This window comes from Astyanax mexicanus, unplaced genomic scaffold (genome assembly GCF_023375975.1).
Source record: "Astyanax mexicanus isolate ESR-SI-001 unplaced genomic scaffold, AstMex3_surface scaffold_32, whole genome shotgun sequence".
NCBI lineage: Eukaryota > Metazoa > Chordata > Actinopteri > Characiformes > Acestrorhamphidae > Astyanax > Astyanax mexicanus.
This window is the reverse complement of record NW_026040042.1, coordinates 3,646,513-3,670,595: the sequence shown is the minus strand read 5'-3', so window position 1 is coordinate 3,670,595 and position 24,083 is coordinate 3,646,513. Positions and strand designations below refer to the sequence as shown.

The 24,083-nt window shown below is 39.1% G+C and overlaps 1 pseudogene; it reads left to right on the top strand.

Moving 5' to 3' along the window:
- Positions 1–222: 222 nt before the first annotated feature.
- LOC125789891 (Ig lambda-2 chain C region-like) lies at positions 223–23,701 on the top strand (annotated as a pseudogene).
- The last annotated feature ends 382 nt before the right edge of the window (positions 23,702–24,083 follow it).

Sequence of the window (24,083 nt, the reverse complement as noted above, 5' to 3'; positions counted from 1 at the left end):
ACACAGTGACGGGGACAGGAACAGAAACAGAGACTGAGATGGGAACAGGGACACAAACTGAGACAGGGACCGAAACAGGGAGAGACACAGGGACCAGAAACACAGGAGGGTGCCCAGGACTGGCAAATGTCCAAGGAAATGTCAGTGGGAAAGTCAGTGGAGCCAGCCTGGGCACAGTGCTAGGGGTACAATCCGGGGGCCTAGGAGCAGGCCTAGGGGCCCATGACCTGGGAGCAGGCCTGGGGGCAAACAAAGTTCTCGGAGCGGGTACAGGGTCAGAGGCGGACAGAGCAGCGGGAGCAGTGTCAGAGGCGGACGGGGCCATGGGTGCAGGGTCAGGAGCAGTGGGTACCACATGGGTGGCAGGCACTGCTGGTGCTGGAGCTGAGGCTGTAGCAGCGGGAGCTGCTGGTGCTGGAGCTGAGGCTGTAGCAGCAGGAGCTGCTGGTGCTGGAGCTGAGGCTGTAGCAGCGGGAGCTGCTGGTGCTGGAGCTGAGGCTGTAGCAGCGGGAGCTGCTGGTGCTGGAGCTGAGGCAGCGGGTGCTGCTGGTGCTTGAGCTGGGGCAGCGGGTGCTGCTGGTGCTTGAGCTGGGGCAGAGGGTGCTGCTGGTGCTTGAGCTGGGGCAGAGGGTGGTGCTGGTGCTTGAGCTGGGGCAGAGGGTGCTGCTGGTGCTTGAGCTGGGGCAGAGGGTGCTGCTGGTGCTTGAGCTGGGGCAGAGGGTGCTGCTGGTGCTTGAGCTGGGGCAGAGGGTGCTGCTGGTGCTTGAGCTGGGGCAGAAGGTGCTGCTGGTGCTTGAGCTGGGGCAGAGGGTGCTGCTGGTGCTAGAGCTGGGGCAGAGGGTGCTGCTGGTGCTAGAGCAGGCGCGGCGGGTGCAGCTTGAGCAGGCGCGGCGGGTGCAGCTTGAGCAGGCGCGGCGGGTGCAGCTTGAGCAGGCGCGGCGGGTGCAGCTTGAGCAGGCGCGGCGATTCTAGGAGCTCGTGACCTGGGAGTAGGCACAGGAGCAGAGGCGGGTAGCCCAGGCACATGAACTGGGGAGGCAGCGGGCACAGAGTCAGAGGCGGCCGGAGCCGCGGGCACAGAGTCAGAGGCGGCTCTGAAAACCAGGAATCCGGCAGGGCTGTAGAGCTTGGAGCCGGCAGGGCTGTAGAGCTTGGAGCCGGCAGGGCTTGAGAGCTGGGAGCCGGCCGGGCTTGAGAGCTGGGAGCCGGCCGGGCTTGAGAGCTGGGAGCCGGCAGGGCTTGAGAGCTGGGAGCCGGCCGGGCTTGAGAGCTGGGAGCCGGCCGGGCTTGAGAGCTGGGAGCCGGCCGGGCTTGAGAGCTGGGAGCCGGCCGGGCTTGAGAGCTGGTAGCCGGCCGGGCTTGAGAGCTGGGAGCCGGCCGGGCTTGAGAGCTGGGAGCCGGCCGGGCTTGAGAGCAGGAAGCCGCCCGGGCTTGAGATCTGAAAGTCGGCTGGGCTGGAGAGCTGGAAGCCGGCCGGGCTGGAGAGCGCGGTGGAGCTAGCAGGCTAATTAGCTTAGCTGGAGCTGGGTTGACGAGCTCCAAGCCGAGGAGAGGTGCCGGGAGCAGTTCATCTCCCCGAATTTGCTCGGCGAGGAACCGGAGATATTCGAGGTCTGCCTTCCTCGTAGCCTGCCACTTTGCTACGTCCATTTTTGGTCGAGTCTTATGTTACGAATGAGGATGGGATGGACGTAAGTGCAAATTATATATTTTATTTAAACAAACAAGATAAATCACAAAAAAACAGAACGCGGGTAACGCAAAAAACAAGGCTTGGATGATATCAAACTAGAAACACAGACTAAGAAACTAAGACTAGGAAACATTCGGGCAGCAAGGATACATACTGGATACTGGATACAAAATACAAAGGATACAAAATACAAAATACAAAAGACTCGACACTGAACATTCAAACAGACGGGCTTAAATACATGAGGAGAGTGAGAAACACCTGGGCTAGGATGACGAGGGGGCGGGGTTACAGACAAGACACAGGTGAGAACACTAATAGCTAGGGCAGGGCTGGGGCGGAGCTAGGGTGGAGACAGGTACAAAAACAACAACACAAGCACATGGCTGGGAAACATGACAGGTAAACAGAGGGGCAGGAGCACAAGAGACAAAATAAGGCAGAAACAGAAGACAGACATGGGCTAAGGTGTAACAGGCTTTTTCAACACACTTTAAAATGAAAGTCCATTGTAAATAACTGAAATATAGAACGTAGCTATTTAAATCGTAACAAACTTATCAATGTGTTTGCTGTTTGGTAATTTCTGCAGCATACAAATAAAATGATAAACAATATGTATTGCACATTCACAAAAAGAATTAAAGAGCTGACATTTTCTTGCGTTTGTAAACCAATAACAAACTTGTAAACAACAACCTCAGTTTGCAGACAAAAAGGAAATGGTCTTAGAAAAAAGCAGCCTTTTTCATCATCGGTTGTGACATTAATTGAACTTCTTAGTATTTACCTCAAGTTGTGTGACAAAAACACCAGCCTGTCCACAGTAGGGCTGGGGCGACGCGTCGACATAATCGACGTCATCGATTACAAAAATACATCGATTTGCATAACGTGCGTCGGCGTGTCGTAAACATGGCGGCGCCTGTGTAGAGCATTAGAGGTTAGATCGGGCCCAAAAATTCCAACTGGCTGTTTTCGGGCTGTTTTAATGAGCGAAATATGATCAGAATTATGTTAATTAACACGGTAACATAGAAGCATAGAACTATTATTTAATTTAAATGATTTTTAAGAACAGCTAAACACAGTTCTGCAGGTCAAACGCGGAGGAGTTCACGTGCGAGAGACACAGAGAGAGAGAGAGAGAGATAGAGAGAGAGAGATTTGCGTGTTCTGGTGAGAGCTACTCACAGGTGAAGGTTCTCTTTGATCTCCTCGTGCTCATATTCTAGTCCCATTCATAATTCTGCAGCTCCCTCAGTGTTTTCTGCCGTATTTTGCGGCTAGCGCGAGCGCTTACAACTGACACCGCGGACCGCGAGGTGCCGCCGCGTTTGTGCCGAATCCGACTCTCTGCTGAATCTGACTCCCGCTTCGCGGACAGAATCGGCACAACACCCCCGCTGTAGAACTGCGGTAGTGAAAACAGCGCTTATAAATAAATTAGTTTAGTTTCACTTTTCGTTATTTTCGTTATTTTTTTTTAAATAAAAATATAATTAAAAAACAGACGCCTACATCTCGGACTATTTTCTGGAGCCCGGGTCGGATTTACGGGCGGGCCTCGGGTCATGTCGGGTTCGGGCAGAGACTCCGGAGAGCAATCTCCAGCTACAAAAAAACGCCAGCGGGCATCTAAAGTTTGGGAGCATTTCACGCAAAAGGGCAACAATGTGGTCCTCTGCCATATGTGCAAAAGGAGCACTTGAAGCGCAAACATCCAGGAGCACTGTCAACAGGGTCACACAGTAAGTTACCGTTTACATCAGGGTCTCCGCGGGTGTCCTTAAAAAGACTTAAGGCTGTCTACCAAAGGTTTTAAACCTGCCACAGGCAGAAATTATACATTTTTGGTTTATATTTATATATATAGTTTCCAGAAACAGTAGCATTATTCATAAGTTCAGGTGTTTAGCTAAGCTAGCTGCCTTAAGTTATTTTAGCTAGCGCCGTCAGCGCTGCGGTGTCACACCGTTTTCTGTCACCGTCGGAATTTTGTGACCAGTGCTCACGGTTATGAGCGTTCATTGGCAAAACGGAAGCTTTCTATGCCTACACCTTACCCTCAGCCCTAAACTTAACCGTTTTGGCCAGTCGGGGTAAACATTAGAAACGAACACGTTTCGAATCGGCCAGTGCACCGGTCTGCTGAGAACTACTTGCCAGTGGTCACAAAATCTAGCGGTCACAGAAAACAGTGCAACACACGGTTGTGGTGTATGGGAGCTTATCCATTTTTTGCGTTATAGATCTAAACAACGTGCTGTACATGTAAGTGATTATAAGTGTGGGGTTTGGTTTAGTAGGCTTGTGTTGTTGTTGTTGTTGTTGTTGTTGTTGTTATTATATATAAATATAGTAATGTATCGTTTGCTTTAAAACGTAAAATAATAATTATTTAAATATGTTTCTCAATGAATAGATTAGTCGACTAATCGAAAAAAATAATCGTTAGAATAATCGTTTAAAAAGTAATCGTTAGGGACAGCCCTAGTCCACAGCGTCTTCATGGCAGCATGGTTACAAGTTACAATGTTTCCTCCAGTGCTGAAAACCCTCTCAGAAGGACTGCTTGAAGCAGGGATGCACAGGTACTTTTTTGCCAGTTTACCTAGTCTGGAGAAGTTTACTTCTTGCATTTACATCACTGTCCACTTCAGGTATCATCAAGTAGCTCTTCATTTCATTTTCAATCATGGTGTACAGAGACTCACCTTCTTTGGATTCCTTTGTTTTCTTGAAATAACTGGCAAAATACTTTTTTGTCTTTTTTGCTGGCATTCCTGTGTCATCATCTGCTCCAGCTGGTGCCTGAGCTGAAGCTGTTGAGGGACCTGCAGTATGGCTGTCTTCTGCTGTTTCCAGTTCTGCTGTAGCAGTTGTCGCAATGGCTTTGATCGTGTCATCATCATTGTAGCGATTTTTGAACCGGTGGTCAAGTGTTGAAGCCAGATTCATCCACACAGTCCTCTGTGTACTTTGTGTTCAGGTACTCGAGGATGGTTTGTTTGATTTTTTTGGTTAGGTCTGTCATCAGATTTCACCACCAGGACATCAGTGTTGAACAAGGCAAGGACAGTTTTAAGGTAAGAAACTGTTACAAGTTTCTCACCTGAAAGAGCATCTGTAAACTCTAGAAGAGGCCCAAGTGCTTTCCTGACTGCCTCAAGCACCTCAACATTCTGCCATGTAGGGACAAGGTGCCTTTGTTTTTTGTCTCCAGCCAACACATGATGAATGGCCTTTTCTTGTTCAAGGAATCTTTCTATCATGCGCTGTCTTGAGCCCCATCTTGTTGGTGACTCTGTGATGAGTTTATGCTCCGGAAGCTTCAGCTGCTCTTGTGCATCGGCAAGTGCTTTCTTCTTTTTCCAGCTATTGGAAAAGGCTCCGACCACCTTCTTGCAAACACCAATGGCTCTCAATGGATCCCATATGCTCCTTTCTGAAAAATGAAATATATACAGAAAAAAAGTTATGATTGTACTAAATTCAAAATATGATGTTCCAGTCTGTGCATGCAAAGCAACATTGCAGCTCTGCAACGGTGTCCTCTGACCACAGAGTGGCACTGTGGGTCTCAGGCTTTTCCTGTTTCAGAGGCTGTCTGTAGAGCGGAAGTAGGGTGATGACGTTAAGGTCTCCGGAACCGAGTGGTGGATGAGCCTGTGCTACATATGCGTTGTTAATATTCCCATAACACAGGTCCACTGTGTTATTTATCTTTGTTGGAATATCCACATATTGTTTGAAGGAGGGTAGTGAACCATCAAGCCTGCAGCTGTTGAAGTCACCTATAATAAACACTGGAGCATCAGGATATTTCTCCTGCATGTTGCTCCGCTGCTGTTGTGACGTTCGCACTAGGTGGTACGTAAACACAGCTGATGACGAGGTTACGGAATTCCCTCGGAAGGTGGAAGGGTCGCATGGACAGTGTCAGCATTTCTAGGTTCGGTGTACATACCTGGCCATGGACTTTGGTGTTGTTGCACCATCTGTTGTTGACATATAAGCAAACCCCTCCACCTCACTCCTTTCTCGAGTCCCTTGTCCGGTCTGCCCTGAAGATGGTAAAGTTGTCAAGATGCACCTCGGAGTCAGGAACAGTCTCATTCAACCAGGTCTCCATCAGAGCTAGGATACCAGCTTCTTTGTAGGACCTTTCCAACTGCATTTAGCATGAAATATGTCAGTTTTGTTCCGGAGGGACCGCACGTTTCAGAATCAGAATCAGAATTGCCTTTATTGTCACATGGTCAGTTTGCCAGGATGATGGAGGATAGCGGAGGTCTGAAGGACCTTCTCCTTAGCCGGGTGCGAACACCTCCCCGTCTGCCTCTCATCCTCCGCTGAATTTCTGGCGGGAGGGATACTGGTGGTTTCACTCTGCCCATCGTGGACATTCGGAGTTGTAGCAGATCTTCCCGGGTATAGGTTATTCCTCAGTTGCTGAGTTGCTCAGGTAGTAACGCACAGCTTTCACTGGTGATGATCCATAAAATGATAATTAGGATCCAGGTTGTTTAAAATATAAAATCAAAATATTGAAATACAGCAGTACAAAAACAAAAAACTAATATTACAAAAAAAAAACGCAAATATCAGTCAATTAACTGCGTATTGGCGACTAAACCAAACAAAGAACAAAAAAAAAAAGAAATGAACAAAAACAACAATTTAACAGCCACTAAAGTTGCAGCCACTAAGCAGCAGCTTAACAGCCAGAATATACAGCAAAGACCAGCAGTGCTGTTAGACACAATACCTAAAGAACAGAAGGAGAAGAGGCAGCGTGACGGTTCTAGTGAAATAATCTATATTGAGCTTATAGCCCAGGTGCAAAAACACAAAATCAGTAATACGGCTGTGCACTACACAATAATTAAACAGAAATAGACCAAGAACAGTAACATAATTTACAATGACTTTTCTCTACTGTAATATAATTAACAATGTTTAAGAATATAAAATACTCTCTGAACAAACTTTTTAGTTTGTTTTTTTTAAGCAAAAGTGTGAAAACACAAAAACAGCAATTTACTGGGCCAGCTTTCACAGTGGAGAAGCTGTGAAGCAGCTCCTGACCTGCTTATGCAGTGGATAAACCATGGTGTGGGGCAGCAGAAATTCCAGGGTGAAAACTCAAAAAAATCTAGGGTAATAAAAAATCTCGGGTAAAAACACAAAAAATCATGAGTGAAAACGTTTATGGGTCAGAGCACACAGTGCAGTCCGTGCATGCAGCACAACATAAGGAGACATAATGCACTCCAGATATTCAGGACTGAAGTGAAATAAATGATACTGTACATATATATATATATATATTTGAATATTCGCTACAAATCAGTGTTGAATATGTAATTCGGGCCAGCCCTACACAATAGATATATTTAATTGATAACAGATGTATTAGATATATATATATATATATATATATATATATATATATATATATATATATATATATACATATATATATATATATATATACTCCTCAACTCTGAGACATCTGAACCTGAGTGAGAATAACCTGCAGGATTCAGGAGTGAAGCTGCTCTCTGCTGGACTGAAGAGTTCACACTGTAAACTGGAGATACTGGAGTAAGATGATCAAAATACAACAAACAGACCATCTCACCTTCACAGACACACACACACACACACACACACACACACACAATTGTTCTCTTAAGCAAATTAATCAGGTGTGCTGCATCCAGCTACCAGGTGGAGAAGTGGAGCCAAACTGAAAAATATCATCTTAGCAAAAACAATGTTCTTCTACAAAAACAACAAAAAACTACTTTTTACTCTCACTTTTACTTGTTTTGACACGCAATTTGCGGGTGCTTGAACACTCCTAAAAAGTCAAGCTCTGACTATGCGTCCTACACTTTTCCTTTTTTCCTACTTTTTTTATTTATTTCTAAAGAGAAAGGTTACTTTAAGATCCTGCTCCTTATCTGCATACGTTTTTTTGTAATATTTATAATATTTATTGATAATCCCCATCCAATTAAATATTGAGAAATATATTTTTAAAAGTTACAAATCTAAAAGGTTTTGAAGATGTAGCCATGAGATAACCACTCTATTAACAGTGAAACTGTAAAACCTTTTTATTCAAAGAGAAGTTTTCTTAGTTACAGTGAAGTAGAGATAAACTTAAATACGTTGGCACACTTTAGTTAAAATAAGATACAGACACAATAGTTGCAAATCATATAGTCACAATGTTGATAAAGTTGCAAGAAACAATATGTGAACTCTTTGGGATTTCATGGATTTATGCATAAATTGGTCAATAAATGTGTTCTGATCTTCATCTAAGTCACAACAATAGACAAACACAGTCTGCTTAAAAATGATATGTTTGCATGGTTTTATTGAACACAACATGTTAACATTCACAGTGAGGGGGAAAAAGTATGTGAACTCTTTTCTAAGAGCTAATTGGAGGCAGGATGTGATGAGATTGGGTGTGTTGGTTAAAGCTTCCCTGCCCTATAAAAACACACACCAGTTTTGAGTTTGCTGTTCTTAAGAAGCATTGCTTGATGTGAATCATGCCTCGCACAAAAGAGGTCTCTGAAGACCTATGTTCAAGAATTGTTGACTTGCATGAAGCTGAAAAGGGTTACAAATGTATCTCTAAAAGCTTTGATGTTCATGTGTCCACGGTAAGACAGACAGTCTACAAATGGAGAAAGTTCAGCACTGTCGCTACTCTCCCTAGGCATGGTCATACTGTAAAGACTGCATGAGCACAGTGCAGAATGATCAGTGAGGTGAGGAAGAATCCTAGAGTGTCAGCTGAAGATAAAGCTGGGCGATATGGCCCAAAAAAAACTTCAATAAAAAAAAATATATAAATATAAATATGGTTAAAAACTAGTTTTTATTTATTTAGTTTTCACTTAAATGTCCCCTTTATGGTTAAAGGGCAACAAGAAACAAGCAAAGGTACAAGTTTAGGCACTGACACAATGCATCCTCAAACGTAAAAAAATAAATAAATAAACCAACCCTCAAAAAACAAATAGAAAGAAATAAAATGGTGCCCGTTTTGATAAAACTTACAAAATAGAAAACAAGTTGCTTCTGTTTAAGATGTAGATATAAATTGATCGCGCTGCTTCGTTTAGAATCGGTTGAAACACACGAGGCGTGTGGACCTGTTTGGTCTACGTCCAACGCCGCAAAACTGACCAACTCCAGATCACGGAGCTCAGAGAAAATCGATTTACATAAAAACACATCGTCCTTAACTGTAAATTCGAATTAATCTATAAAATTAATTAATCGCCCAGCTCTAGCTTAAGACTTACAGAAATCTCTGGCACATGCTAACATGTTTTTTTGACAAATCTATAATAAGGAAAACATTAAATAAGGATGAAATTCATGGGAGGAAACCACTGAAGAAGCTAAAAAAAAAACATTGCTGCACATTTAAAGTTTGCAAAAGAGCACCTGGATGTTCCACAGCAGTACTTGCTAAATATACTCTGGACAGATGAAACCAAAATTGAGTTGTTTGGAAGGAACACACAACGCTATGTGTGGAGAAAAAAAGGCACAGCATTCCATCATTAAAACCTCATCCTAACTGTGAAATATGGTGGAGGGGGCATCATGGTTTGGGGCTGCTTTGCTACCATAGGGCCTGGATGGATTGCTGTCATCAACCAAAAAAATAATTCCCAAGTTTACCAAGACATTTTGCTGAAAAAATTAAGACTATTAGTCCTCCAACTGAAGCTCAACAGAGAATGGATGATGCAACAGGACAGCGACCCAAAACATAGAAGTAAATCAACAAAAGAAAATACGCCTTGTGGAGAGCTCTGACCTCAACCCAATTGAGATGCTGTGGCATCATGACCTCAAGAGAGCAATTCACACCAGATATCCCAAGAATATTGCTGAACTAAAACTGAACTGTTTAGAGGAGAGAAATGATCTGAAATTCCTTCTACTTAGTAATTCAATTTTGGCAAACATTGAACATATACAAATTCACCCTATCCCAATAAGTGACCATGCACCTGTCTCAATGATATGGAATTCAAACCAACAACATAAACAGACCTTTACATGGCGCTTTAACACATCACTACTTAATAATCAAGAATACAACAGCTTTATAAAAAGAGAGTGGGCATCATTTCTAGAAATAAATGATTCTCCAGACATATCACCAACACTTTTATGGGAGACTATCATATGCTCCATTTAAAAAGAAGAAAGATACAAAAACATGAGGTAAAGTTAGAATTAAAAAACTAAATAGGTAACCTATCTGAATAAAAGCAAAAAAGAACTTATAAAACTTAGATATGATCTAAACAAATTGACAAACAGAAAACGGAATTCCTATTACAAAGATTGAGACATGAACACACTGAATAATAAAATAAATCGGCAAATCTCATTAAGCTTAATAAAGAAAAAACAATTATTCCAACCATAAAAAACTCAGCAGGGGAAATAGTACAGACACCTGATGAAATTAATGACACCTTTAAAGTCAAATATATATTCATCAGGCAATGAAACCAACTTAGATGAAATAAGTTACTTCCTTGGACCACATTAAACTCCCTTATCTCCAGAAGAATTCTACAAAGCCCTAAAACACATTCCTTACAATAAAGCACCAGGACCTGACGGATTCCCTGCTGAGTTTTATAAACACTTTTGGTCATCCCTATCTCAACTGTTTTACAGAATATCAGAAATTAAACAAAATGCAAAACTACCAACAAACATGAATACTGCAATCATCTCCCTTCACCTTAAACCAAACAAAGACCCTACCCTACCATCCAGCTACAGACCCTTATCATTAATAAACACAGACACAAAAATAATCAGCAAGGTTCTAACCAACAGAATAGAAACAATAATCCAAAATTTAATACACCCTGATCAAACTGGATTTCTCAAGGGTCGACATTCATCCACCAATATGAGCAGATTAGTGAACATAATAGATTACACCTCTCACCAGAACATACCAACAGCAGGTGTAACCCTGGATGCAGAGAAAGCCTTTGATAGAGTGAACTGGAAATTTATTCACCACACTGCACAAACTCGGGTTTGGAGAATCATTTATTAATTGGATACAGATTTTATACACTGCACCTAAGGCCATAGTCAACACCAATGAGGTAATATCACAACCTTTCACACTACACCGGGGGACTAGACAAGGATGCTCACTCTCTCCTTATCTATTCTCTATCTTCATAGAACCACTATCAGCAGCGATATGTCAAAACACAAACATTAAAGGAATCCAAACACCCAACATGGAACATAAAATCAGTCTATAGTCAGAAGATATCTTACTATTTCTACAAAAAACTGTTATTTCAATAAAAGAAACAATCCAACAACTTATTAAATAAAACAATAAATGACGATCTCCGCCATTGGACAACACTTCTCCTTTCACTTGCTGGCAGAATTGCTACAATTAAAATTACAGTATTACCAAAAATCAATTATTTATTTTCAGTGATTCCCATTCAGCCCCCACCCACCTGGTTTCAAACTCTAAATACCACAATAATTGAATATTACTGAAAAAATAAACCACCCAGAATCAGTCTCACCACGTTACAGAATTCAAAATCGCATGGCGGCCTAGAGGCACCAAACTCCCACCATTATTTTCTCAAGATAACAAACTCTGTACTCACACCAACCAGTCATTCCCCATCTGGAACAACCCGGACTTTATCATGGATAAAAAAACACTAAACTTCCCACCTTGGATCGAAAAGAGGATCACACGCCTCAAACGCATGTATCACAATACTATCTTAATGTCACTACCACAATTAACCCAGAAATACGGCATTGGGAGCACTCAATTTTTACAATACCACCAGTTAAGATCTCTCATCTAGGGCTGTCGCAATAACTGCAATATAGAAATATCGCGATATTGACGAGAAAATCGCAGCGTAGGGGACTTAACCGCATAACCGCGATATTGGCGTTTTCCCTACGGGAGGGCCTCTTGTTTTACATTTCAATGCCTGCACAAGAGTTTATGTAATTTTCCTATCAACCCCCTGTTGTCATCTGGGGCTGGTGGTCTAGAGTCTCTTTTTTTTCGAAGATGGAGACTATGGAAGCTACTCTGGTCAAAAAACTTAACGCGACGTCGCTGGTTTGGGAGCATTTCGTCTTTAAGCCAGATATGTTCAGATATGTACTTACACGTATGTACTTTCCTTAACAATAAATACAATAAAGCAGTGGTTTTCAACCTGTGGCCTCCCCGGGCGCCCACGGGTACTGCAAGGGGGACATATCGCATCATACCGCATATCGCCGTGTTGAGCCACCATATAGAACCGCAGGGGAAATTCTTTCACCGCGACAGCCCTACTCTCATCTGTTCAAAAATCAGCCAATCACATTAGACCTGCCTACACCAATCTCAGACTTTCTTATCTTTACTACAACAAATATTATTATATTATACAAAATATATTATACAAAAGTTATCCACCGATTTCGCTACACCACACACAAAATTTATAAAATGGGATTCACAAACTCACTAATTTGTACACACTGCAATCAAAACACAGTTGATAATTATATCGACGCTATGTGGCACTGCACACCGATTAACCAGTTCTGGAAAGAAGTTATTACCCTCCTATCTCATGCCCTCACCACCCAAATCCACCCAACACCATCACTCTGCCTACTGGGAGACACACCAACCACTAATACAACACCACAAAACAATAGAATATTCTTGATGTCACAAGTCATCGCTAAGAAAATCATCCTCATAAACTGGAAAACAAAAAATAACATTAACATCAATCACTGGAAAAATCTACTAACAGAATATCTCTCTCTTTAGACACTCAGAACCCACCAATTTGATTCAGAGCCAATTTGGACACATCTAATTCGAACATTACAGTTTTTTTTCTTTTCTTTGTTTCTTTTTTTTGTCTGCTTGTTTGTTTTCTCCCCCTGTACCCCCTTCTGCAATCTCAATCCCTCCAACCCTGAACCCCCCAACTATATTAAATGTATATATGTATATATAAATTAAACAAATAAATGAATAACCAATAAAGTATTAATAGTCCTCCGAAGAGGGGGGTGGCAGTGGGCCAAAAAAAAAGAAAACCAGACATTACTTTTGAAGTGTGGTTCAACAGAACCATTTAAAACCTAAAGGAATAAAACTACCCCTGACCATATGCACATAAATATAGATTTCTCACTTAACAATACTAAATAATATTATTCAAATTTTACCCTTATAAAGAGAAATACACTGACTAACATGTTCTCTGTTAAAAAGTGTTCTATGTACTAATACACCTCCTTCCTAAGGGGTGTGTGTTTATATGTCAGTATTTCTAATGGATTATCATTTTTCTCTCAGGCTGTGGAACTGTAATCGATCAGAGAAAAGCTGTGCAGATCTGGCCTCAGCTCTCAGCTCAAACTCCTCAACTCTGAGAGAACTGTACCTGGGTGGTAATAATAAACTGCAGGATTCAGGAGTAAAGAAACTCTCTTCTGGACTGAAGAGTTCACACTGTAAACTGGAGAAACTGGAGTAAGATCATCAAAATACAACAAACAGAGCATCTCACACACACACACACACACACACACACAATAGTAAACTATTTAACCTAGCAGCAGATGAATACTTTTGATATTCCAGTACAAAGGAATATCAAAATTGAGGACAGATACTCCTAATTATTTGTACTTATTGAACAAAACATCCTGATACAATAATATATATATTTTTTTGTCAGTGTTGCACCATAAGATACTGTTTTCATATAAGGGGTACCACTGCAGTGAGTCAGTAAGAAATGTGTTTGTTAGTTTAGTTACAGTTTCATTAGTTACAGTAAAAAAGAAAAATCTTGACTTTTACATAAATATAATCACAATACTGTATAATCTTTCTTTTTCGTTTCTACATGAACTGTTCTACACGATAGATATATCTACTAGATCCACGTTAAATAAACATGAATATATATATGTTATGCAATAAAGATAACTGTCTCAAATATATATTACTACACCTCCTTCCTAAGGTATGTGTGTTTATATGTCAGTGTTTCTAATGGATTATCATTTCTCTCTCAGGCTGGGTTGCTGTAATCTATCAGAGAAAAGCTGTGCAGATCTGGCTTCAGCTCTCAGCTCAAACTCCTCAACTCTGAGAGATCTGTTAATCAGTTATAGTAAACTGCAGGATTCAGGAGTGAAGCTGCTCTCTGCTGGGCTAAAGAGTTCACACTGTAAACTGGAGAAACTGGGGTAAGATCATCAAAATACACCAAACAGAGCATCTCACCCTCTCTCTCTCACACACACACACAAACACAAAATAGTGAACTATTAAAACTAGCAGCAGATGAAAACTTTTGATATTCCAGAATAAAAGAATATAAAAAATGAAAGGGAAAATACTCCTCAATATTTGTACTTATTGATCAAAACGTCCTGATCCAATAAAATATTACGATTTTTTTGTCATTGTTGCACCACAAGGAACTGTTTTGACATAAGGGAACCACAGCAGTGAGTCAGTAGGACATTTTTTTCATTAGTGTAGTTACAGTTTCATTAGTTACAGTTAAAGAGATAAAAATCTAGACTTTTACATAAATATAATCACAGTACTATACTTTAATTCCCTGAATAATCTTTCTTTTTTCAATTTCTACATGAACTGTTCTACACAATAGTTATGTTTACTAGATCTATGTTAAATAATCATGTTTATATATTTGTTATGCAATAAAGCATAATTGTCTCAAATATGTACTACTACACTGTAAACTGGAGACACTGAAGTAAGATCATCAAAATCAGCAAACAGAGCGTGTCTGCTATGATTTACTCTCTTAAATGTCAAATTGGCCATTATAACTTTTCTTTTAACCTCTTATCACAGTGGCCATAAAATGAAATTTTCACTTATTTTAAAGCTCCCTTAGTTCAGCTTAGTATATATGTTTTTAAACACAATGTACCCGGGTGGTTTTTCACTATTTGGTAAATAAAATAACCTATTATTGATTTTCTATTTTAATACTTTTTTGTTTCAAAGAAATAATTGAATCACCTTTTGTTTTCCCACACAAATCTTCATATCTTCATAGTACATGATGATATCAAACTATATACACATACAAACAGCTCCTGCTAAACTTCTGATAAGTTTTAAAGTCCTGGCTTACTGCTGATCCGCATAAACTCACTGACTGACAGCCTCCAGAACAATGATATCGTGCCTACAGCCGTTGCGTAAATGTGGGGCTGTGCCAGAGTTTCTCCGGTAGGGGCGGAGTGGGTGGATACGCATGGCTTTATTTTGGGCTCTGATTGGTCTATTGTGTCTCAGAGTGGCTCATATGAAAGCTGAAAGTCTCTGTTATTGGATGATGTGGATGTCAATCAAAGTGGATAAGGCTTAGAGTTCATGCACAGTTTGAATGGTGCTGCATATTTTTCTGAGTGGCTTTTTTAATGTAAAAGTTTAATTTATGAAAAACAAAGTGTGATGGATTTAGAAGAGAATATCTGTGGCTGAATGGAAAACTGTATATTATTTTTTATTTCTTAACCCTGGTGGATTAAATTTCAATGGGGAATTTTATTATTTAAATACACCAGTGAAAAATAGATTGTCTTCATCTTGGGTGAGTAAGCTAGTTAACATATATAAAACAGTTTTATTCTGGTTTAAACTGTATTTGGTAATTGGTGCAGGTGTATATGATATTTTAAGATGATAAAAGTTAGAGTTAAGTTAGTGGTTTTGATTCTGTATGAAAACCTCCCCCACTCACTGAACACACTCTTACAAACACACACTCACACAAACACACACACACACACACACACTACTGCACACAGACACAACACCACTGCACTTACACACACACACACCACATACACAGCCACAAGTGCCACCCCATCATATCAGAGTGATTTCACTGCAAAAACCTATACATATTTATTTGTTTACAGCAAAATGTCTGCCGAGTCCCCCCGGCAGAATGGCCACTAGGGGTTAATTCATTGCTGCCAACTGGGGTGGCTCTCAGCTCAAACTATGGAGTCAAATTGGGGTCTTTAATGCTGACGTGAAAATAAAAATATATAATATCACATTCTGGTCTTCCTTTGTTTTTTTTTTAATTCAATTTTTCTGAGGTGTGTACTTGTGTGTATCTGTATTTAAGTTCCTGGAACAGCCTAATTCCCATGGAGAGTAAAACATTATTTTTTTATATTCTGTCTTATTATCTTAATTTATCCATATTATATTGAAGTCTAAAATAAACTTCAACGTCTTTCTGTGTTTTTCCTTTTTATTCAGTGTGTTTGCACAGCGTTGTTTTTTTTTTTTTTGCTTTTTCCTGTTAAAATGAGCAGTCTACAGGTGGCCGCATATAACTGCAGCAAACATACTGGTGAAGAAGAAGCCAAATTCAGCCTTGTGCTCAATTTAACAACTCAAAACAACAATATTATATAATTTAATGATAATGTCTATGTAAAATTAATTATTAGCATTAACTTATGAACTGTACATAGCTGTTGTTCAGCTCTTGCTGGTTAGCTCGGTCAGGAAGGCCGGATGAACTGGCCGGCCTCCAGCAATACATATAGCTACAGAGGCTGCAGCTGATGACGTTCATCCTCCATAGCCACGCCCCTCTCCTCTCCCCATGACCTCACATCAAAAAGTAGGAATAAATAATAAAGTAGGAACGAAACGTAGGAATACAAAGGAGGGAATATATTGCAAATAGAAAAATAGAAGGCAAAACACAAAGAAAAATTGGTGTTGCAAAAGATTTATCCTAAAAAAATATTACAGCTGAAAAACGTTAAGGTGTTCTCTTTTTTTGTTTGCAATATCAGATTATTATTCATGAAGACACTAATTTGACCTCAACTCTGAGAGAACTGAACCTGAGTAATAATGAACTGCAGGATTCAGAAATTTTCTTCCACACATGTAACAGAGAGATTTATTTATTCATCTTTAACTCAGAGATTTTACAGATCCTGTGAGTCGCAGGATTCTCCTGCATATTAATAGTGTCTCCCTGACAGCCACAAATCATGTACAGTATCCCACAAATCAGTATATGGAGCTGCTCATGCACATTTTTGAGTAACAGAGTGAGAAAGTGATGAATATTCAGGTCTCTTCTTGAGCTCAGTAGAACTATCAGTGTTCTCTGTGGGTGGAATTTACACTGCTCTCTTTGGCAGTGTTTAATGTAGTTCTACAGGTCAATAGCAGAGGGTTGGAATGCAGGGTATATAAAATCCAATACTAATGCCGGTCTTACCCTGTGTTTGTCTATATGATGTTAATGACTGCAAGACATGTTAATATACGTTTACAGGTCTGATTCTTTCACAGGTATAGTTAAGCTTATTTATACTTGCTCCTACAGTTGTAGAATACTTTTTCACTCATTTTTAGATGATGGTTTGATGGAACAGAGCTCCTTGGAATGCTTAAAGCTTGTTTTTATAATCTAACACTGCTTTAAACTTCTTCTCCACAACTTTATCTCTGACCTGTCTGGTGAGTTCCTTGGTCTTCATGATGCTGTTTGTTCACTAGTGTTCTCTAAGAAACCACTGAGGCCTTCACAGAACAGCTGTATTTATACTGAGACTAAATTACACACAGCTGGATTAACTCTATTAACTCATTAAGTGACTTGTGTAGGCAACTGATTGCACTGGATTTTATTTAGGGGTTTTAGAGTAAAGGGGGCTGAATACTTTTGTACGTCACACCATGTATCATTTTCGTTACACTTGACAATTATGTGATACTTTGTGTTGGTCTATCACTTAAAATCTCAATAAATTACATTTAGGATTGTGGTTGTAAGGTAATAAAATGTGAAAAAGTTTAAGGGGTGTGAATACTTTTGCAAGCCACTGTAATTATTATAATTATTTCATTAGGAGAATAACAACTGTACCGTATGATACCATATTAAAATCACAGCAGTGTCACATTTCAATATGTTAATAATATATTCACCATAAATCATCCGGGTAGTTAAAGAGATGATCATTAATAACTGTGTAATTATTGTATAATAACTGTGTAATAACTGTATAATAACTGTATAATAACTATACTATAGAATGGCTGAACAGCCAGTGTCCTGATCAGCATTATGTGTCTCAGTGTTTTATGGTAGAATCACAGATACCACATAACTCTGTCTATAACTATAAACTACAATAGTAAAACTATGGCAGCATCATTAATTAAACATAGTGATCATAAGGAACCACAGTAGTTCAGAGTAATGTTATGGTTATATATGTAATAACTATAGTTACTATATAAAATCATAGTAAAACCATAGTAATTCTTTTGTAAGAGTAACTAAGAGCTAGATTAATTTAATAGATTAATGATGAGCTTCCAGTAGCTGATCAGCCAATAGACTGTACTAGAAAATCAACACATAGAAACAACAGTAAAGTAAACTAAACACTGCACTTTATTAATATATGAAATAAACAGGCAGCATTAATGCTAAAAGTCTCTCTTTACACTGCAAACATGATCATTACAGACAGTAGCTGTGAGGGAGAGCTGGCATCCCCCCACAGGAGGGAGGCAGAGAGCCACCACTCAGCCTGAATCCAGACCTGCTGCTAGACTGGTTTCCACCACCAGAGGGAGGCAGAGAGCTTCCTCTTATCTCATCATTCATCATCTGCTCCACATGAGCTCTGGTCTATTTACAGTTTTTTACAATCACTAACATGCTTTTATCTGATCTGTATTCACACTTTCAAAACTCTAAATACGCTTAACTCAACATCTGTCTGTTGTGGACTAAACTGTTCATACAGTTCATGTAGCGATCACACAATATGTATTCAATTAGCATGTTTTATACATGCTTACATTTTATTAACAAACTAAATTATCCACTAACACAGTTCTGGATTTTTCTTATCTTATTTACAATTGCTTTAATACAGCATGCTAAAATTAAATATATCATGTTACAAACCTTAAACACAGAATATAACTGCTGTTTTTACAACAATAGCATGTGTAAATCTATTATAACTAATAATCAATTTTGAATTTACAAATTATTAATAATAAATAAAATTTTATGATAAGCCAATCAGAGCTGGAACTGGATTTTAGCATTAGACATAATGCTGTCAGTGACATGAACACATAAAAAAGGGTATTTTTGTTTTGGACTGAGTGTGGCCAGTGTAGCTATTGGAGCACATTTGGGGAGAGAGAGAGAGAGAGAGAGAGAGAGAGAGAGAGAGAGAGAGAGAGAGAGAGAAAATATCTCTGGATGGAGGGAAAGTAATAGTTACTCCAGGAAAAGGTGGAGTTAAACCAGGACAAGGGAGAGAGGAAGAGTTGGGTCAGGATAAGGAAGAGGAACAAAGGTGCCAAAAGTGTTTACATTCATTACTCTGTAGGTAGAAGTATAGATACTAGAGTTTAAAATATAAATACTTCTGTAGAAGTTGGAGCATCAACTCAAGTATTAACTTTTACTCAAGTAAAATAGTAAAAGTTCTGGTTTCAAAACTAAAAAGTATAAAAGTTAAAATAAAATCAAATAAAATTTGATGAATTATCTGCTCCTGGGATAGTCCTTTATTTCTCCAAAGGACTGGAACATTTATAAGAATAAAAACTACTAATTTTATAACTTATTTTGCAGTAAAGAATGTGTTTCTGCATTCTGTACTCCTATAGGAAAAAAAAAATATGCACTGTTTCTTTAAGAGTCCCCACCACCCCCCGCCAGATATTAATTATGATATTTTTCTGGGCCGCCGGTGGGCCAGGGCACGTTAAGAGGTTTAAGACTGTTACTTGGGCAAGTATTAATTAATCAGATTGTTATTTAGGTAGCTGGCTTGTGTATTTATATCTGTATTGTGCAAACTGATACGGTATCGTGCAACCTTATTATCTACTGCTTTTAGTTTTTATTATTATTAAAACTTTATTTACACTTAATCTTTTTTTTTATTTTAAATTAAATAACTTACAATAATAAAGAAAATATCAGATTTCTAAAGAAAAGGGAGAAATGGTTGATATATGATTATTTGTTGGAAAGTCTTAACTGTGACTCAGAACATTAAGACAGAGTTTATTTGGTAATTAATCTTTATCAGTGAACAGTAAATATTATTTATATTTATAAGAGTAATATACTGTTAGAAATATATAAAAATATTTCTTACATATATATTTGTAACTTATAGCTCTGCATATTAAGAATGGGTGTTGGGTTAATTATGCTATATGGGTAAATTATTGGGTCATTATAATTTATACATCTACTATTTTAATTACCTATATTACTTATCTGTATTTATAATCTTTTCATTTGACTGTTTTAACAGATTTAAGCTTGTCCACTTTACATGTTCACACTTAAATTATTGCAACTGCTTTTATTTTTATTAGATTATACTAGTTTTCCTTTTATCTTCATAAAATCTTGATTATTGTTTTTGGTATTATTTGTTGATTTTACTGTATTTAAGGATCATCTCTGTTTCTGGAGTGAAAATACAGGTTGATCGATTTTGAAAAAATTGAAAAGCTGAACTCGCCCCACAGCCTAAGCTTTTGTCCTTAATGGTATTTTTTCCCCTACATTACTTTTACTTTTATATTTTAAGTAGTTTCAAAACTAGTACTTTAACACTTTTAAATAAAGAGTAAAAAGCTTGAGTTGATACTTCAACTTCTACAGAAGTATTTTGAATTCTAGTATTTATACTTCTATCTACAGAGTAATGAATGGTTTTGTTTTTTTATTTACACCTTTTTGGTGGAACACATTACTGTGAGGTATATGTTAAATCATTGCCATCTGAGGAAATCTGGAGAAAAGTATTTTTAATATCCCAATATATACCGCAGAACAATTAAATATAGTAATGTGATTTTTTCTCCAATATTGCACAGCCCTAATCTTTTTTGTTTTGTTTTTAGTGCTTTTACATGCATTTTTTATATTAGTTTCTCTTTTTAGTTTAACCTGATTATAACATTTAATTGATTGAATGATTGATTGAGTGATTAATTTATTACACTCTGATCTATTCTCTTTATTTATCCGGTTAATATAGATATTATTAATGAGAATAGAGCGGATTAGCGCTGCTCCGCGGTGTAAACAGTGTGTAAGAGTGTTTTAACGCGCTGTAAACGGATATTTGTGGGGTTTTACTGTATAAACAGGTCAGTAGGAGGTGAGGTTGGGTAGTTAGGTAGTTATTTAGGTGGGTAAAGGCTGAACTCACCTCCGCACAGCGGCGCTCCGCCCGTGATATTGTGATAAACGGCGCGGAAAGAGAGGAATCTAACGAGGTCCGCTCCGGTACCGAACACCAATATAAAGTTCATTAAAGCCGCAGCGCACAGCAGCGCGGGCCGCGCGCCCGGCCCAGCCATACTCATATTTATATTCAAACACTGCTGCTTCCGGTTACAGCAGCACCTGCAGTTACACACAGCGGCCACACGGTGCCGCCAAAGACCGGTTTATACAGAGCCTGAGCCCAGTTCCTATTATATCCCCCTGTTATATCAGATAATACCAGACTGCGCACCACTACAGCAGCTGCAGTTGCACACAGCGGCCACACGGTGCCGCCAAAGACCAGTTTATACAGAGCCTGAGCCCAGTTCCTATTATATCTATGATCTATCTATTATATGGTATTTACTTAACATTTTTGAAGAATCTGCATAAATTATTTATTTTGTCTCAAACTTCATTGCCCAACATTACTATATTGTTAGTATGATATGTTTTTAATTACAGTTTAGAAAAATAAACATTGCAACTCATAAGGTGAACCTTATTGTTTAGGGTCACACAGATGGTGCACAACAACAAAAATACTTATAACATCTGGATATCGAATGCAGTAATATGGCTATAATGCTCAATTTATACAGTTAGATACTGAATACAGTAATGAAGCTTTTATAAATTCAAATAACATCTGGATAATGAATGCAGAACAGGTTCCAGTAGGGTTGGATTTTTTGGGCCGATCGAAACTCTATTCACATGTACAGAAAAAGGAACTGACAAAGTAATGGTTGTGCTGTATTTGTTTTAAATTGCAAGGCAGTGAGTTGCAAAAGTTTGGGAACCCCTGATATAGAGCCTCCAAATCTTCCACTGTAGGTTGTAAAGTGTGTGTTCTTCACTGGAGTGAAGGCTTTGATGCCGAGCTGATAAGTGGAATAGTTTGTGTTACAGCAAAAACACAATAAGTCTTCCAGTTAAAGAGTCTCACCAGTAACTCTGCTGAATATTTCAGCTAAGAGGCATCTCTCTATGAAACAAAAGAAACACAGCTTTATCTAAGATTATTTCATTATATATGTAATTATGAACAGACACAGTTGGGTCTCACAGTATTTCATGGTAGAATCACAGTTTACCACATAATAACTATGAACTACAATAGCATTACTATAGCAGTATCACTGATTAAACATAGTGGATAAAGGGAACCCTAGTAGTTCAGGGTAGGATTGCAATAACTATAGTTACTATATAAAATCATAGTAAAAACCAGTCATTCTTTTGTAAGAGTAACCAAGGGCTAGATTAATTTAATAAATTAATGATAATCTCCCAGTAGCTGACAATCAAAACCAAATAGAAACAACAGTCAAATAAATTAAACATTGTACTTTATTAATATAAGAAAGAAAAAAACAGGCAGCATTACTGCTAAAAGTCTCTCTTTACACTGAAAAATTAGAGCTGGCATCCCCCCACAGGAGGGAGGCAGAGAGCCACCACTCAGCCTGAATCCAGACCTGCTGCTAGACTGGTTTCCACCACTAAGTGTTGTTAATAAAAGTGGAAATGATTCAGTAAATTTGCTCAATTTGCCTCTAATTACTGACTTTATTTCAGCAGTAAAAGATCTGTTCTTGACTGGAGTCTCTCAGTGCAGCACTTTCACTGTGGTTCTCATTCTCATGCTGAACAATCACAGATCTGCTTATTATAAACACTGACACATACTTTCATTTACATTAATTAGATTTAGACTGTGTTTATATGTATTATTGTTATTATTTATTATCATTAGTTTCTGTGTAGGATCTGAATTCATGTTTATGTTAATATTATAAAGTTTGTTTATTAAGTGTCTCTGAAGATTTATTTGCTGGTAATTGAAACATTAAAGCTCTTCTTAAAATCAGACATATTTTGAGATCAGTAACTACAGATGAATCTGAGGGAGAGTTTAAATTGTACAGTAGTTTATAATTAGAGGATCAAACGGTTTAATGCAGCACTGAACTCAGATCAGCTCTGTACAGAATAAGAGAAGTGAGACTCTGAACACACACCTGTTCCTGCCTCTGTGTGTGTGTGGTGGGGCAGTGGTAGGTGGGTGTGTCTCCTAGGTGTGACTCCGCCCCCCACCCTCAAGGTCCCGCCCCCTCCAGTGTGGAGCTGCAGCAGGTGAAGGCCACACTCCTGTGTTTCTCCAACAAGAGCTTCCCTCAGACTGGAGGCGGAGCTGGAAGGTGGGTGGGAGCAGCTGGAGCTCGGGGGTCAGACAGAGTCCCGGGCTTCTGCAGAAGGACCACGGCCTCCACAGCTGGAGCAGCACCCTGACCCTCCAGGAGGAGCAGTGGCTGAAGAACACAGTGACCTGTGAGACCACCAAGCACCTCCAGCCTACTGTCAGCAGGACACTGAGGAGAGAGCAGGACACTGAGCAGTGAGGACCACCAGCCTCTGCTTTACTCAGCTCACTTTCTTCTGCTTCATTCAGGATTTAAAACACAGATTTGAGCTTCACTGTTGAAACACTGATCTTCTGTCTAATAGAAATAAAAGGCTTTTGGATTCAGTGTTTGTCTCTTTGTATAAACTGTATAAAACACATTTTCCACCCTATAATATAATTAATTTAAAAATCCTTAGAAGCTGAAACTGTTTTCTACAGTGAGATAAAGACAGTTCATACTGTGGAGGGGAAACAGATACACTGTTTTTTTTCTTCACACCTCAATAAAATCTTTTATAAGTTTCATAATTAAAGACAACACAATAAACTGTGACTCAGAAAATGAAAACAGTCTTTGTTGGGTTTGATTGAACTCTATATTTTTATTTACATATTTTACAGGAACAATGCGGATAAACACTGTTACACAAAATACAAGTTATGTAATGTATATAGGAATTCTAGCTGAAGCTAATTTCCAACTACTGTTTCTGGTTAGAAAGGCTTAAAAGGAAATAAATAACAC